Here is a 15,229-nt window from a genome sequence, read left to right as displayed (position 1 = left end):
CATAACTACCGTCCTAGATTTGTTACGATCCTATGAACCGTTCAGTACGATACGAACGAAGACATCGCCTTTCTGTGCTAGTCTTGTCTGAGATGAGCTTCTTTCCTAGAGACATAATTCTCAGTAATCACTAATGCTTAAGCTCCGGAATCTAACGCTAATGCTTAGGTAGCTACTTCTATCGTTACAATACACACTCTCTCTCTCTCTCTCTCTCTCTCTCTCTCTCTCTCTCTCTCTCTCTCTCTCCCTCTCACACACACACACACACACACACACACACACACACACACAACACACACACACACTGAATGACAAATTTTATGTGACAAATATATGCTTCTTCAGTTTCAATTCGTATCTTTGTCTATTATTACTTCTTCCTGTGATAACAATCTTTCCACTGATATTTCAGCTTTGTCCATCTTTTGACAGTATAATCTTAGCTTTTCTGCAAGAAATAACGTCTCCCAATCGTTATTTTCCTACTTTTATCTCTATATGTCACTGCAGTTTTGTTCACCACTCCTAGGTACCTTAATGCGGCTGCAACTAACCTACACTACGGGCCATTAAAATTGCTTCACCGAGAAGAAATGCAGGTGATAAAAGTGTAATCATTGGTCAAATATACGAGAACTGACATGTGATTACATTTTCACGCAATTTGGGTACATAGATCCTAAGAAATCAGTACCCAGAACAACCACCTCTGGCCGTAATAGCGGCCTTGATACGCCTGGGCATTAAGTCAAACAGAGCTTGGATGGCGTGTACAGGTACAGCTGCCCATGCAGCTTCAACACGATACGACAGTTCATCAAAAGTAGTGACTGGCGTATTGTGACGAGCCAGTTGCTCAACCACCATTGACCAGACGTTTTCAGTTGGTGAGAGATATGGAGAATGTGCTCGCCTGGGCAGCAGTCGAACATTTTCTGTATCCAGAAAGGTCCGTACAGGACCTGCAACATGCGGTCGTGCGTTATCCTGCTGAAATGTAGGGTTTCGCAGAGATCGACTGAAGGGTAGATCCACGGGTCATCACACATCTGAAATGTAAGGTCCACTGTTCAAAGTGCCGTCAATACGAACAAGAGGTGGCCGAGACGTGTAACCAGTGGCATCCCATACCATCACTCCGGGTGACACGCCAGTATGGCGATGACGAATACACGCTTCCAGTGTGCATTCACCGCGATGTCGCCAAACACGGATGCGACCATCATGATGCTGTAAAGAGAGCCTGGATTCATCCGAAAAAATGACGTTATGCCATTCGTGCACCCAGGTTCGTCATTGAGTACACCATCGCAGACGCTCCTGTCTGTGATGCAGCGTCAACGGTGACCGCAGCCATGGTCTCCGAGCTGATAGCCCATGCTGCTGCGAACGACGTCGAACTGTTCGTGCAGATGGTTGTTGTCTTGCAAACGTCCCCATCTGTCGACTCAGGGATCGAGACGTGGCTGCACCATCCGTTACAGCCATGCGAATAAGATGCCTGCCATCTCGACTGCTAGTGATAAGAGGCCGTTGGGTTCCAGCACGGCGTTCCGTATTACCCTCCTGAACCCAGCGATTCCACTTTCTGCTAACAGTCATTGGATCTCGACGAACGCGAGCAGCAATGTCCCGATACGATAAACCGCGATGGCGATAGGCTACAATCCGACCTTTATTAAAGTCGGATACGTGATGGTACGCATTTCTCCACCTTACACGAGGCATCACAACGTTTCACCAGGTAGACCGGTCAACTGCTGTTTGTGTATGAGAAATCGGTTGGAAACTTTCCTCATGTCAGCACGTTGTAGGTGTCGCCGTCGGCGCCAACCCTGTGTGAATGCTCTGAAAAGCTAATCATTTACATATCACAGCATCGTCTTCCTGTCGGTTAGATTTCGCGTCTGTAGCACGTCATCTTCGTGGTGTAGCAATTTTAACGGTCAGTAGTGTAGTATTTCTTCAGGCCTACCCTTGGACACTTACTCTTGCACGACAGTGAAGGATACAGGCCCGGAGGACTGCACGAAGGGAAGGCGAGATGTCCTTTCCCGCCAACTGCTTCCTGATACGGAAGTGTCGGGGCTCCGTGTGACGAAGTGCAGTGGGGTGTGCGGAACGAAGGCCACGCAGAAGCGCGCTTACCGGTCGGCGCGGGAGAGCGGCTGGCCGGTGAGTGAGTCACGGCGACCGGCGTCCATACCGGGCGGAAGAAGAAACGCGCCGCGGAGACAGGCCGTCTAGAAAGCGAGAAGCGCGCCGGAGAGCCCCGCTAGAGCGCAGGTGTCGCGCCGTTATTACTGCTGCACCGGGGCAGCGTGCGACCTGTCGCCGCCCGTCCCCAGCAACAGCAAGCACCCCGCCCTCGCGCCTTCCAGCAGCTCAGCGCCACACTGAGCAGCAGCACAGGTTTCTGTTGTATACGCCAGCTCCTGTCGCACCCTTCGGCCACTTCACTTCCTGTTGCAGCAAGTGGCTCCTCAAGGTAAACCCATTCAGAGAAACAGGCAACAGTTTTGAACCTGACACCCAACATCTTTCTTCTCCGTAACTTTTCCCCTAAGCCTTTACGAGTGTCGTACAGAATAAACTGACACACGAAAATTCGGCCTAAGCTTCGACGGGACATCAACGAGTGCCGTCTATCTTTGCCAGGCCGTTGAGCCACACGGAATTGTTATACAGTAACCAACAGAAAGCCCACATCAGACCAGACCTACTGATCGGAAGAACACTGGGATTAAATCCCTCCGTCGACCTCCACACCTACAGAGGCGTGATACGTATCGTCCTCTGCAATGCCAGAGTAACAAGGCCTGTTCTGCAAGGTTCGCAGGAGAGCTTCTGTAAAGTTTGGAAGGTAGGAGACGAGGTACTGGGAAAATCAAAACTGTGAGGACTGGGCGTGAGTCGTACTTGGGTAGTTCAGTTGGTAGAGCACTTGACCGCGAAAGGTCCCGATTTCCAGTCTCGGTCCGGCACACAGCTTTAATCTACCAGGAAGTTTGATATCAGCGCACACTCCGCTGCAGAGTGAAAATCTCATTCTGGAAACATCCCCAAGGCTGTGGCTAAGCCATGTCTCCTCAATATCCTTTCTTTCAGGAGTGCTAGTTCTGCAAGGTTCGCAGGAGAGCTTCTTGGAAGGTAGGAGACGAGGTACTGGCGGAATTAAAGCTGTCAGTCGTGCTTGGGTAGCTCAGTTGCTAGTGCACCTGCCAGCGAAAGGCAAAGGTTCCCAGTTCGAGACTCGGTCCGGCACACAGTTTTAATCCGCCAGGAAGTTTCAATGAAATCCCTCCTTGCTACCCAGTCTAAACAGTCAAACACACGCTATTGAGTCCAATCAATCGAACCCTATCCCTATCTTCCCCCACATGATGCCTCCCCCTTCCCATCTCATCCTCTCGTACTTTTTCCTCTTCGTACACATGATGTGACCACTATTCTAGTTAACCTATCCTAAGCCTCATGTTTCCCTGCTACCCACACGTCAATCCGAAACGTCAACCGTTCTGCTCCACACTTCTCACCATCAGAATTACTCAACCTCCCCGTCGAGCGGAGTGGCCGTGCGGTTCTAGGCGCTACAGTCTGGAATCGAGAGACCACTATGGTCGCAGGTTCGAATCCTGCCTCGGGCATGGATGTCTGTGATGTTCTTAGGTTAGTTAGGTTTAAGTAGTTCTAAGTTCTAGGGGACTGATGACCTCAGAAGTTAAGTCGCATAGTGCACAGAGCCATTTGAACCATTTTTTTCATCCTCCCCTTCCTTAAATAATCCCTTCCTGGAAAGGTCTTTCCCATTTAGTGTTGTTGTTGTTGTTGTTGTTGTTGTTGTGGTCTTCAGTTCTGAGACTGGTTTGATGCAGCTCTCCATGCTACTCTATCCTGTACAATCTTCTTCATCTCCCAGTACCTAGTGTTGTGAGACTTTAAAAGTATTCATTGAAAAAACGACTTTTTTTAAAAAAACCTAAATATGCAATCATCATCTTGATAAGTTTAAAAACCATGTAAACACTTTACCTTTCTCATATTTTAAAACTGTATGTATTAATACAAATTTTTGGCGCTGCAAAGCGGTACTTCTGTAGCATCATCAGAACAATAAATGAAAAGGAAACTATTGTTAGGGTTATTTAACAGTCCACGCTTTCGTACTGGACAATCTTATGGAATACAGTTTTAACTTTTCAGCACCGCATTTCTTAACTTTTCAGCGCCAACAGTCTCAGAAAGCTAAACAAGGGATATTGTTTTGTTAACGAAAATGAAGACATTTTACTGTTACGATAATTTAATTTTACTAACCTCATAGCTATGATGAGTTTCAGCCGTATGCTAATATCGTTATCCGCTGGTTTTTTCTCGCTTTAAACGAGTAAGTCATGCCATGCTCACAATACGCACATGTTCTTGAGCTATTAACAAGGACAAGGTGGTGTGGCGCCTCTGGTAACCGTAAGGCATAACCGTACATCTTGATGCTGCTCACGTTCTACACCTAGATATTCACACAGCTATCGTTTTCATGTGGTATGCCAATCAAAAAGCATCCTCAGATGCTGTGCTGATGAACGTAAGGCGTAGCGCTTCAAGCATGGAAATGTTTTATCTAATCGATTTATAAGAGGAATGATACGTTGCTTTGGGAGGTTTTATATCTATGCCGTTTCACCATTAAATAAAGGCACCAACTTAAGAGTGTGCGGATGTATGGTGGGGGGGGGGGGGAGGGGGAGTGTGGCGTCCGAGAGAGAGAGAGAGAGAGAGAGAGAGAGAGAGAGAGAGAGAGAGAGAGAGAGAAAGAGAGCAAGCGAGTGAGAGGAAGGTGGAGGGAGGGGATAGTCAGACTAAACATACGATGCACAAGATCGCCAATATGGGCATTATTAACTGCAGCCCTCACAGTACAACACAATTTCAACTGTTACTGTGGCACAGAGAAACGGAAACTTTAAAAACCGGAGGTGGTGGAAAGGTGAGATTGGCTTCTTTCTGTGGGCCATTTAGTAATCATGCAGAGGTGGATCAGTCACCAATGACGGGAAATTCGTCGTCATTACAATTTAGGACATCATGATCGAGTACCATCTTGTCACGTTGTCAACATACGGGTTGAAAGGTTCGAGGATTCATGGTTGAGCGCAGAGCACTCATCCGTCAATCGGAAAGACCCTACGGCGATAGGCTCATCCCAAAATCACCCGACGAAAACTCCTCCCTGCGTGTCCTGTTCCATTTCCATAGAGAGCTATACGCCAAACAAGAATTGCAAACCCTCTAGTTTCTACCCGATATCACAATATTATTCTTAGTCTGCAGATAAGCAGCCACAGGTCGTGTAATATTTAATTTCATTGACTATCTCGCATTGTCAGACGAGAGCGTGCTCAGATATTCATTGTCGTGGGCGCCTATAGGTAAGGTGTTTAAAGCATCGCTCGACACCATCGTCAACACGGAATGGTGCGAGTTGCATCGTACCCGGCCAATGAGATTTGCAGTAAACACTGCAGACCCAACCGACACTTGTTTTTCCTCCATTGTGTTTCCAAGTGGAACAGGGAGGGAAATAATGAGTAGTGGTACAGAGTATGCTCCGCCACGTACCGTACGTTGGCTTGCTTAGCATGCACTTAATGTAATCTAGTTTTAATCTGTCAGGAAGTTTCATATCAGCGCACACTCCGCTGCAGAGTGAAAATCTCATTCTGGCCACGTATATGTAGATGAGTAGAAGTAGCAAGATTTTCAACGGTAGAGTAACTTGATTACTATTTCTTTCATTTGAATTTAATGGTAACAACTATCTATTGTCTTTGTTCCTGACTCTAATAAACAATAATTTTCAGAAAAGTTTTTGCTTTTGGCCGTCTGCACTTTGCTTCTGCCACCGTCATTTATTCTGCCACCCAATTAGTAAACGCAGTCTACTATTTTTGGAGTCACATTTCCTAATTCCTTCTGTATCATCTGATGGAATACCACTATATTTCGTTGACCTATTTTTACTTCTGCCGACGCGCAGTTAAAATAACCTCTCTTCAAGACACTATTCATTCCGTTCGGCTGCTCTTCCAGGTCCTCTGCCATCTGCGACTGAATTACTGTACTATCGGAAAAACCCGTAGTTTCTGTCTTACGGCAGGATATGAGGTTCCATTTTTCTGGCTGCCGTGGCAGGTGGGATTCTAGCCGAATGATTGCCATGTCCGAGAGAAAGCTGATCTGGGACGCTGACTGGTAATAGGTTTTCCGTGTGAACTGCTGGTATATTTACGGCTGGACATCAGCGAGGGAAGGGCCCGGCTGTCCCCCATCTTTACGTGGCTGTTTCCCGCTGCGGTGGGGTCGTAAAGCGCCACCTAATGCAACTTCCTTGCTCCGGTAGTAGCGCTCCCATTCCGTGTTTTGCGGGTTAGAACGTCCCACCAGTAGACAACACAGGCCACACACACAACACGATACTCTCTAGCAGCCGCTCCTACTGTCCATTTACGGATAGCTCTGTTTGTTAGTATTTATCATCGCGGTCAGTGGGGGATGTCGTACCGAAACAGTTCTAGAATTCAATTTTGTCACGTGTATATTCGAACCCTATGGGGCATTGGAAGAACTCACTTTGTTGCAGTCATTCGGCACCGAGACAGGGGTTGAACATGGTCCCTGCTAGGTAGCCTACGCTCTAGGTGGGTTTGTGGAAATACTCATTATGAACCGAAAACAAGGACATATGAAGATGGATCTAAAGCCACCGTCTCAAAAAAAAAAAAAAAAAAAAAAAAGGAGAGGCGTTGTCAGTAACGGAGTTGTCCACCGTAAAAATATCCAGTACACACGTCCCAAGAAGAGTCAAGCATAGCATTAAATCACTTTACACATATGTCACAAAATGCTGACGGTAAAATTAGAGAGATTCTAGCTTACAATGTAGCTTACAGGTAAGCCGTTCGTGCCACACACCATTCGCGACAGCAGTAGTAAATGGAGTACCCTCCACCACACACAGTATGTTGACTCTTGGAGTACACAAGCAGACGTATATGGTTGTTACTTGTGCTATCCTATACTGACATCGTCCCATACATTTTTTTTAAAAAATTGAGTATAAATTCTTCGATCGGAATTTTGCACTAATGCGTAAACTTATCACTCTGGACACACAACGTTTTCGAGTTTCTGTGTCGTTGTTATGGTATTTTTTTCTGAGGATTGATTTGATGGCTCTCTCCTTGACAGTCAATCCTGTGCAAGCCTATTCATCTCTTAATAACTATGCGACCTACAGTCACTCCAGCCTGCTTACTGCCGCGGTCTCCGTATATCTATCTACATCTCTCCAAATTATAATGAACATATTTCCCTCCATTATGAAACTGACTAACCTTCGACGTCTCAAGACATAATCAATCAGCCGATTCCCCTTTTTGTCAAATTGCGGCACAATTTGCGTCCTATTTCGATTCAGTGAGTCTCATTAGTTACCCAACCTACGTAGCTAATCCTGAAAATTTATTTTGTAACACCACATTTAAGGAGTTTCAGTTGCCTTCTTGTCGTGTCTGTTCCACTTCACTTTCGTACAAGCTGTATCTTTTGAAATCATCGTGATGGTAAAACTGAGGGGATTCCGGCTGACATAGCGTCTTACCTAGCGCCCGTCTCCCCATTCAAATTTTCGACTGAAACCGTGGTATTCCGCCACACGTCTTGCGGTTGCTTCCAAAGTATATATATATATATATATATATATATATATATATATATATATATATATATATGTGTGTGTGTGTGTGTGTGTGTGTGTGTATACTATTACACACAACTTAAATTTTATTTGTTACGATCAAAGTTTAAATTTAAGATAAATTCTCCTTTCGGGACTATGCACTGCTGTGTAAGTTTCATCACGCATGGCACATAGCTTCTTGAGTTGTGATTTTTGCTTTTTTTCTATTATACAGGGTCGGTGGCACAGAGGTAAAAGGAAAGATAACGAATCTAACGTAAAATGACAGTAGCGAGAGTATCATATGATGTACATAACGTTTTATTTAATTGTATTCATTGCAAAGAGTTTTGAACAGAGTTACCGATTTACACTATACAACAGTCGTCTTCAGAATCTACAGCAGAATTAAAAGGAATAAAAAAACATTACTATCTACTACAATAAGAGATTAAAAACAAAGGATAGAAAATATAATATAAACACGACACACCTTCAGCTGCACTGCAACAAATCACAACCACGTAAAAATAATGATTCAATCGTGTATTACACAGGATGAAAAACTGAATAGCAGAACATGAAATGTAGGCAAGATAAACTAACATCAAACTTAAAAGTAGCCTGCGCCATCTAGCGACGACTGCCGAAATTCACTAACACTATCTTTCATTTATTTCACTGAAATCTTGTTGAAATTTCCTTCTTTTTCGTCACTTCACGTTCCTTTCCTATCCATTTTCATTTTTATTACTTATTGTTCTAATCATAACATGCAGGTCGTATTGCGTATACCAGCAGATAATTTAGTTAGTGAGTGAGGACAGTGTACTAAACAACATTACATCAATATTTACTTCATTTGCAAACTAAATAATTATCGCTGTTGGCATTGCTATGTTTTTAGTTGGATAGGATCACCAGGTACATGTGGCAAGAGGAAACCACTAACGTTTATTTTTCCCTGGTCAGCAGGTCAGGTGTTGCAGAGTGGACACATAATGGTCTATAATGTGGCGAGTAGGAAAACTGTTAGACGCAGAGATATATGTGAGGATATATTGAAGTATCACATAAAAATATAGAAACATACCAATATAATCTATGTGATCAAAAGTATCCGGACACCTGGCTGAAAATGACTTAAAAGTTCGTGGTGGCCTCCATCGGTATTGCTGGAATTCAATATGGTGTTGGCCCACCCTTAGCCTTGAAGACAGCTTCCACTCTCGCAGGCATACGTTCAATCATGTACTGGAAGGATTCTTGGGGAATGGTAGCCCACCCTTCATGGTGTGCTGCACTGAGGAGAGGGGCCGATGTCGGTCGGTGAGGCCTGTCAGGAAGTCGGCGTTCCAAAACATGTCAAAGGTGTTCTGTAGGATTCAGGTCACGACTCTGTGCAGGCCAGTCTATTACAGGGATGTTATTGTCGTATAACCACTCCGCCACAGGGCGAGCATTAAGAACAGGTGTTCGATCTTGCTGAAAGATGCAGTCGCCATCCCCGAATTGCTCTTCAACAGTGGGAAGCAAGAAGGTGCTTAAAACATCAACGTAGGCCTGTGCTGTGACAGTGACACGCAAAACTAGGCGTGCAAGCTCCCTCCGTGAAAACCATAACACCATCGCCTCCGAATTTTACTGTTGGCACTACATACGCTGACAGATGACGTTCACCGGGCATTCGGCATACTCAAACCCTGTCATCGGATCGCCACATTGTGTACCGTGATTCGTCACTCCACACAACGTTTTTCCACTGATCAATCGTCCAATGTTTACGCTCCTTTCACCAAGCGAGGCGTACTGCCGAATGACACAAGTGACATATAATCCCATGACCACGTTCGAAGTCTGTGAGTTGCGCGGAGCGCCCCATTGTGCTCTCTCACAATGTCTAATGACTACTGAGGTCGCTGATATGGAGTACCTGACAGTAGGTGGGAGCACAATGAACCTAATATGAAAAACGTATGTTTTTTGGGGTTTCCGGATACTTTTTATCACATAGTGTACATGTTCTCTAACTTTATTCTATCCTCTTCCTTTACAATACCAATACTAGAGCCATAAGAAGGTATTCTATTTTAGAATGTTTTCTGTGATAGATTTTTATTTTTGAACGTTTTGTTAAATTTCGTCCAGCCTTTAAATTGTCAGTAGAGAAACAGATCTTTCCAATGGTCAAATGCAGTAGACAATACTGAAATATATCTTTGAATGAGTCTTCTTTTAATTACTTTGTATAAATAGTTGTACTTGTTACATGATTCTGACTCGTTGCAGTGCAGCAGATGCGAGGTATGTCGTGTTTATATTATATTTTCTGGTTCAAATGTCTCTGAGCACTATGAGACTTAGCTTCTGAGGTCATCAGTCCACTAGAACTTAGAACTACTTACACCTAACTAACCTAGGGACATCACATACATCCATGCTCGAGGCAGGATTCGAACCTGCGACCGCAGCAGTCGCGCGGTTCCGGACTGCAGCGCCTAGAACCGCTCGGCCACCGTGGCCTGCTATATATTCTGTTCTTTGTTTTTCACCTCTTATTGGGGGATAGTAATGTCCTGTACGTCTATTGTAGATTCTGAAAACGACTGTTGTATAGCCGAAATCGGTAACTCCGTCCCAAAAATTTTGTGATCGAGACATCGCATACAAAAAGGTATAGGTCTCGGGTTCGATCCCCAGTCAAGCCTAGGCTTCTTATCTGCAACTTAGCCGTTGTTTTATCACCGATAACGTTTGTTGACGTGGTTCGGAGACCATGTTTAACTGTAGGTCACCATACTGTAACTAGCTGAATACTTCAAAGATCGGAGGAAAGCGACGGCATTCCTCCTGCTGTAGCACCATGACTAGTAAAGCACTGTGGAATCAAACTAACTTTCGGGTCGAGACCAGTTTTATTTTTTATAAGGAAACGTGCGAGAACGCGTGCAGTGCACGAGAGACCGATCTCGTGGAAGAGATCGCTCTCGGGCATCACCGAGCAGCGTGCCAGTGCATCGGCAGGAAGGGGAGGGGTAGAGGGAGGGGCGTAGCAGGGTCCTCCAGTTAGCGCACTTTCAGCGCGGCGCTCGCAAAAAGAAGGCGGCGCGGGGCGTGGCCGCCGTAGAAAGCCCGGCAGCCGCAGCAAGTGCGCGGGCACCAGCCAGGCAGACAATGCCCGCGGCCCGGCTTTCTCCGGGGATCGCGCCCGCAGGTGGCCCTCCGATGCTCCGATAGCCGGCCGGACACGTACAATGGGCGCTCGCACGACGGACCCTCCGGGCTACGCGCCAGAAATCGACCAAAATCAAGCGCTTTGCGGAAGGTCAAAGATCCACCAACTTCACAATAACACAAGTGAAATATCGGCGAAGTTATCTTCATTAGAAACAATTTTACTGCGTGGTACAGGTGCTGTATCTCTCGTCCAGGAAGAATGACTGAGTACGGTCAGGTTTCGATTAAAGTGGCGAATTTTTAACCAACATCTCGAAACAATTGAGCTACGCGTTTCTTTTTTTATTTTCAGGAAAATATCAGTAGTCGTGTTACACAGTGAAATATCCGAGCCATAGTCGTAGCAGGCCGTTGGACGTACAAAAGCGAAATGGTGCAGCCCACTGATAAACTGGAGACTGGCTGCACCATCTTGTTTCGAACGTCCAGCGGCCTGCTACGATATCGTGGAGCAGAAATTTCACTGTGTGCCACGACTGTGGATATTTTCGTGGAAGCAAGCAAAAAAAGAAATAATTATGTAACTGTATTATTTTGGTGGTGACAATTAGAAATTTATGATTACCCTTCGTGTGCGAGGGTGCAGCAAACGTGGGACGTCTTCAGTGGATGCGACGTACTTTTAAGTTCAGCGACGCAGGGCGCTCTGATAAAAAACCATTCCTGTTATGATGTTCACACGTGAACATCAGAGAAGTTTCTGCACAAATGCAGTGCTACTGTCGGTGGTGGTAGAACTCGTAAAACACAAGATGACAAATTTTATAACTAGGACAGCCCGCTGGTGTGGCCAAGCGGTTCTAGGCGCTTCAGTCTGGAACCGCGCGACCGAAACGGTCGCAGGTTCGAATACTGCCTCGGGCATGGATGTGTGTAATGTCCTTAGGTTAGTTAGGTTTAAGTATTTCTAAGTTCTAGGGGGCTGATGACCTCAGATGGTAAGTCCCACAATGCTCAGAGACATTTGAACTATTTGATTAAGGACATTGTAGGGGACATCTAAACTAGTTGGTCCTGAGGTGTTGTCAGGGATGCCCCGATGTTTGAGTCTGATATATTTCTTCAAGGGCGATTATCTGTCGTTTCCTTACGTAACAGTATCGTTCTGGAAAGAATTCAACAAACGTAACCAAAAAAAAAGGGAATACCAAATAAAAGGACGGATTGTTTCGCGAAAATGCAAGACTAGTTGCATATGATCGAACGTAGAAGTCTCAGGTCCTACATTTGTATGGGTCTGCACGTTATACGGCCGTGCTTCGGACTGCGTCTTTTTATAGGCTATATAATACAACTTGTCATAACTTCAAACATGTTTCCCAATCACAGTAGTGTCTTAGGGAGCTTTTATGTCCCTTTCCTTTCATGGTGACAGTATCACCACTTAGCGGAACAATCTTCGAGGTACTAAGTGGTCCAAACGGGTGCTACTAAAAACAGCACCTTCTTCTTAGCGATATTCCTTTTGGACGTCACGTTAAACCACGTTCCATGACGAAAATATTTAGTATTTTTTAGAGGACACATGACGAAACAAAGGCGCAGAGGAGCCTAACTAAAGCGCACAGAAACAATGTGTAATGAGGAACGATCAGTGTACCTTGTAGATGATCATACTTCCAAATAAACTCAGCCTTTAATATGCATTAATTCCTCGTTGAGATTTACTATTACTGGGACAATATTATTAATTATTCGGATGGGAGCCATACTGGAATGTTCATGTTATTCTATCAAAACGACCTACGGCGCACTGGCTACGGGAGGAAAAGTATCTAGCAAAAAGTGATGAAAAACCGTAACAGGACAGCACTCATTTCTGCATATTTTTCCTTTTGTTCCGGCATCTGACACACTCTCTGTCCTGCTTAATAGCTATTGAAAATCTGTGACAGCGAATACCATGTGACAGCTCTCGGTTGGAACACGCTGACGAACAACTAAAGGTGAACCACTGAGGAGCACAACAACCACAAGATGACGCTTCGTTTCAATACTTCCGTCGGTCAGTTATGGAAATTATTTCTCAGGCAGTCATGGCCTCTCCGGATCCCCAAATAGCCAAAATAAGAGGCTTTTGTCACGTGATTCTTAAATATGGAGGTTGAAGTCCTTACGCAGAAGGCGTGTTCTAATTGTTTCAGCGACCAAGAGGCGCTTGAAAAGAGTCCCACTCGTCCAAGAAACCGCGTCTCACAGTGACTGCGCCTTGTCTTTAAACGCAGTCGGCCACGGCGCACGGCGCGAACACCGTGCGCCCTGGGCGACAGCTGACCACCAGTGGCCGCATTCCATAACTGCCAAGTTCCCGGCGTGGCGGCACTGACCACTGGCAACATTCCGCAGTGTAGAGTGTCTCGGTCCTCACCTCCCCCACTGCCAAGAGCCCGCTCCTTGGGGGTCCCGACTCGGGCAGCCTTGGCTCTGACTCTGGGGCTTATGCCCTGGGCACCGACCAGCTCTCAGTGGCCGCATTCCACGCGCGCGATATCTCCAACCGCTTTAATTCTGTCTCAGTACACGCCAAATGTTGCTTTCGCCTTCGCAACATCTTTCTTAACAGTTCACCTAAGTGCAACTGAGGATCGAACGTGAAGATATCGTAATTAACAATTCCTGATTGAAAGTGATTTTTTTTTTTTTCGTCACGGTTGACAGCCGCACACTGGCCGCATTCCACAGTGAATGTGTCGACACAGCTCCAAGTACGACCCAGGCGGGCAGTTCGTGACCACGCTCAACATTCCAGAAGGCGCAATGTCGCGGCCGCTAACTCCACTCTGTCAAGTGTATATCAAAGTCTTAATGCAGCGAGCACGAAACCAGGCCCTGAACAGTTGGGTGAAGTGCGATTCCGTTGTAGACGCGATGCTAATGTTCCTCATTAATGGAATGAGATTTTCACTCTGCAGCGGAGTGTGCGCTGATATGAAACTTCCTGGCAGATTAAAACTGTGTGCCCGACCGAGACTCGAACTCGGGACCTTTGCCTTTCGCGGGCAAGTGCTCTACCAACTGAGCTACCGAAGCACGACTCACGCCCGGTACTCACAGCTTTACTTCTGCCAGTATCCGTCTCCTACCTTCCAAACTTAACAGAAGCTCTTCTGCGAAACTTGCAGAACTAGCACTCCTGAAAGAAAGGATACTGCGGAGACATGGCTTAGCCACAGCCTGGGGGATGTTTCCAGAATGAGATTTTCACTCTGCAGCGGAGTGTGCGCTGATATGAAACTTCCTAGCAGATTAAAACTGTGTGCCCGACCGAGACTCGAACTCGGGACCTTTGCCTTTCGCGGGCAAGTGCTCTACCAACTGAGCTTCCTCATTAATATCTATGATATAAACGACCTATCAAATTTACATTTGTTTCAACAGATTATCAGAAAGTGCGGCCACACCATGCGTTATATTTTGTTCAGGAGGTCCAGTATGTCATCTTCCAACATTATTACAAAAGACTGTCTTGGAGAATTGTTGCCAACACCACCATCAATGGCGCAATAGAGATGGACTGGTAATATGGATGACTGTTACAATAACCAGCGCAGGCTTTACCAAACAAAACTTCTGACTTTGTGGTACAGATAATGAGGCAAGAAATTTGAGCTTCTCGCTATCTAGTAACGACTCTTTGACATGTGTTAGTAGAATTAGATTTTAGGGAGACTCGAGCTAAATTCTCGGCGAACAGCAAAATACTGTTGGCACAACTGAACCGCGCAGAATTAATAAAAGTCGCGCGGGGTAGCCGAGCGGTTTAAGGTGCTTCGCTACGGTTCACCCGTCGGGGGTTCGAATCCACCCTCGGGCATGGGTGTGTGTGTTGAACTCAGCGTAAGTTAGTTTAAGTTAAGTAGTGTGTAAGCCTTGGGACCGATGACCTCAGCAGTTTGGACCCATAGGAACTTACCACACATTTTCAGAATTTTCAAAAAAAAAAAAAAGGTTCAAATGGCTCTAAGCGCTATAGGACTTAACATTTGAGGTCATCAGTCCCCTAGACTTAGAATTATTTAAACCTAACTAACCTAAGGACATCACACACATCCATGCCCAAGGCAGGGTTCGAACTTGCGACCGTAGCAGCAGCGCGGTTCCGGACGGAAACGCCTAATACCGCTCGGCCACAGCGTTCTGCTTCAAAAGTTTCAATAAATAAAAAACAACAACAGACTGGAACGTCGACCTCCTTCCAAAACGCAAAATTATTATGGCTCTACTTTTTTACCACATGACTGTTTCTTCAAG

General features: G+C 45.6%; 1 protein-coding gene and 1 non-coding gene across 2 annotated transcripts in view; both read right to left on the bottom strand.

The window, feature by feature from the left end:
- The window catches only part of LOC126267894 (puratrophin-1-like), a 1,105,633-nt gene that overhangs the window by 342,932 nt on the left and 747,472 nt on the right, over positions 1–15,229 (bottom strand). The window lies entirely within an intron of this gene.
- On the bottom strand, positions 13,935–14,009 carry Trnas-cga (transfer RNA serine (anticodon CGA)). The gene has a single exon. It is a non-coding gene; the product is annotated as a tRNA-Ser (tRNA).

Source organism: Schistocerca gregaria, chromosome 4 (assembly GCF_023897955.1).
Source record: "Schistocerca gregaria isolate iqSchGreg1 chromosome 4, iqSchGreg1.2, whole genome shotgun sequence".
Classification (NCBI taxonomy): Eukaryota; Metazoa; Arthropoda; class Insecta; order Orthoptera; family Acrididae; genus Schistocerca; species Schistocerca gregaria.
This window is presented reverse-complemented; position numbering and strand designations above follow the sequence as displayed.